Raw genomic sequence first — 3,129 nt, 5'->3', positions numbered from 1 at the left:
TTATAGATTAGACTATAGACTAGACTATAGACTGGACTATAGACTAGACTATAGACTAGACTATAGACTAAACTATAGGCTAGACTAGACAATAGACTAGACTAGACAATAGACTAGACTAGACTATAGACTAGACTAGACTATAGACTAGACTATATAATAGACTATAGACTAGAGTATAGGCTAGACTATAGACTATAGACTAGACTATAGAATTGACTATAGACTAGACTATAGACTAGACTATAGACTAGACTATAGACTAGACTATAGAATAGACTATAGAATAGACTATAGACTAGACTATAGAGTAGAGTACAGAGTAGACTAAGACTAGAATCTAGACCAGACTATAGACTAGACTGTAGACTATAGACCATACTATAGAGTAGAGTAAAGAGTAGAGTCTAGACCAGACTATAGACTATACCATAGCCTATACTATAGACTCGACTACAGACTAGACTATTGACTAGACTATGGACTAGGTTATAGACTAGACTATAGACTTGACTATAGACTAGACTATAGTCTTGACTATAGAATCGTCTATAGACTAGATTATAGACTAGACTATAGACTTGACTATAGACTAGACTATAGACTAGACTATATAATAGAGTATAGACTAGAGTATAGGCTAGACTATAGACTAGACTATAGACTAGACTATAGACTAGACTATAGACTAGACTATAGACTAGACTATAGACTAGACTATAGACTAGACTATAGACTAGACTATAGACTAGACAGTAGACTAGACTATAGACTAGACTATAGACTAGACTATAGACTAGACTATAGACTAGACTATAGACTAGACTATAGTCTAGACTATAGACTAGATTATTGAATGGACTGTAGACTAGACTATAAACTAGACTATAGACTAGAATATAGGGTAGACTATAGACTGGACTATATACTAGACTGTATACTAGACTATAGAGTAGACTATAAACTAGAATATAGAGTAGACTATAGACTATACTATAGACTAGAATATAGAGTAGACTATAGACTAGAATATAGAGTAGACTATAGACTAGAATATAGAGAAGACTATAGGCTGGACTATATGCTAGACTATAGACTAGACTATAGATTAGATTATAGATTATAGACTTGTCTTTTACAAATTTTGCCATAATCGGTTAAGATTATAAAAAGTTTTCTTAAAAATAAAAATTTGGTTTTTCAAGAAATAAAAAACGTCAACTTATAGTGAACTATGACCTCTGGTATAGTAATTGCTTTTAAAATTTATTAATTCTTTAATGTTCATATAGGGTTTCCAAATCCTTGTCTATGTTTTGACAAAATTTTGTTAAATTACATTTCTAAGAATATCTGTATAAAAATTTACGTCTTTATGTAGAAAGCAGGCTGTAGGGCACCCTAACAAAAAAAGCACCCAAAACTTTTAGAGGTTTTTGTTGTTATTTTACTTATTTTTGTTTTTTATTTTTTATTCAGTAAGAGCGAGAGTCGTCTCCAAACAACAACAGCAGCCAACGAACCAGCTACAACAAATAACAGCAACAATAACAACAAGAAAAAGCGCCAGCTACACATGACCACATACAAACAAACGTTATAGTAATCACAAAAACAACAACAATATGGAAAAATATTAAAAACAAAAATACAAAAAAAAAAAACAACATTCACAACAAACACTCCACACACAGTCTAAGATCAACGGCAAGATTGAACGGCCTGCAGTATCTCGCCTATAAACATTGCGAGCAGTTTAATAAAATAAAAAAAAATTGTGAGAAAAAGACCTAATAAACGTAAAAATTTCGGGAAAATAACAAATTATTCATAAAATAATAATAATTTCTCTTTAGTGTTTGGAAAAAAGAAGAAGAAGCCAAAAGAAGAATGAAATAGTAAATGTCATTCATTGTGTTTTGTGTGTCAACCTTTGTTAGCAAAAAATAAAGAAAAGTGTTTAAATCTTTTTAAAGAAAAATAAATAAAATAAATTAAAAGTGTGTTAAATTATAAAATAAACAAACAAACAACAACTCATCCATCCATTTTGTGTTGAAAATAAAGTTTCTTTTTAAAAGAATCAGAAAAAAAGTTTATAAATAAAATGCAAAAAAAAGCAAATGAATCAACAAGTTAAAATTTAGTTACACGTAACAACAACAACAATAATAACAAAGAAAAAACTTTACTTCCAACATAACCTCCAGTAGCACCCCTCTACTCTTCTTAATCATAAAATTTAGTTACAAAATCACTATTTGCAGCAGCATTAACCGTAAGCAGCGCCACGAAAAAAAAAAAACAAACATGATTTTGCAAAACAGTTTGTAGTGAAGCAAAAAAAAAAAAAAAACAACAGTGAACAAAAACAATCTTCATCCCAGTGACCTAAAACTAAACGAAAAAAAAGAAAACTTTAAAATTTATAAGAAAACCAGCTAAAACCACTTGAAAAAGTAAGTAAAATTAAAGAAAATTTATTTCAAAAAATTTAATAATTTGTTTAAATTCTATTGAAAACTTTTAAAACCTCCCACCCCTACACATCATTCATACCATCTTAAACAAAGTGAATTCCCACCTTTTACACATTGTTTCTACTGTATTGTTGTTGCTTTTTTATCAGAATTATTTTTGTTTATACAAAAACAAAAAACAATACATAGTTAAAAGAAAGAGTGCCCGCAATAGAGATGCCAGATGTATTTTCTAAATAAATATAAAATGGGAAAGGAATTGACACTTTGAATGAAAGGTAGTTAGTTACTTGGTTATATAGTTAGTTAGTTAGTTAGTTAGTTAGTTAGTTAGTTAGTTAGTTAGTTAGTTAGTTAGTTAGTTAGTTAGTTAGTTAGTTAGTTAGTTAGTTAGTTAGTTAGTTAGTTAGTTAGTAAGTTAGTTAGATAGTTAGTTAGGTTGATAGGAGGATGTATACTACATCAAATCCGAAGAAATACACCTAGGCCACTATCGGGCCTGTTGTGCGCTCTATTTAGTTTAGTTAGTTAGTTAGTTAGTTAGTTAGTTAGTTGGATAGATAGATAGATAGATAGATAGATAGATAGATAGATAGATAGATAGATAGATAGATAGATAGATAGATAGATAGATAGATAGATAGATAGA

The 3,129-nt window shown here is 29.5% G+C and overlaps 1 protein-coding gene across 2 annotated transcripts in view; it reads left to right on the top strand.

The window, feature by feature from the left end:
- Window positions 1-1,542: 1,542 nt before the first annotated feature.
- Window positions 1,543-3,129, top strand: part of LOC111682769 (dynein axonemal assembly factor 6) — a 41,594-nt gene continuing 40,007 nt past the window's right edge. For both annotated transcript variants that reach the window (XM_046953161.1, XM_046953162.1), the window contains exon 1: window positions 1,543-2,459. The gene's annotated coding sequence lies outside the window, so the exon portion shown is untranslated. The remainder of the gene's footprint in view (window positions 2,460-3,129) is intronic.

This window comes from Lucilia cuprina, chromosome 5 (assembly GCF_022045245.1).
Source record: "Lucilia cuprina isolate Lc7/37 chromosome 5, ASM2204524v1, whole genome shotgun sequence".
Lineage (NCBI taxonomy): Eukaryota > Metazoa > Arthropoda > Insecta > Diptera > Calliphoridae > Lucilia > Lucilia cuprina.
This window is presented reverse-complemented; position numbering and strand designations above follow the sequence as displayed.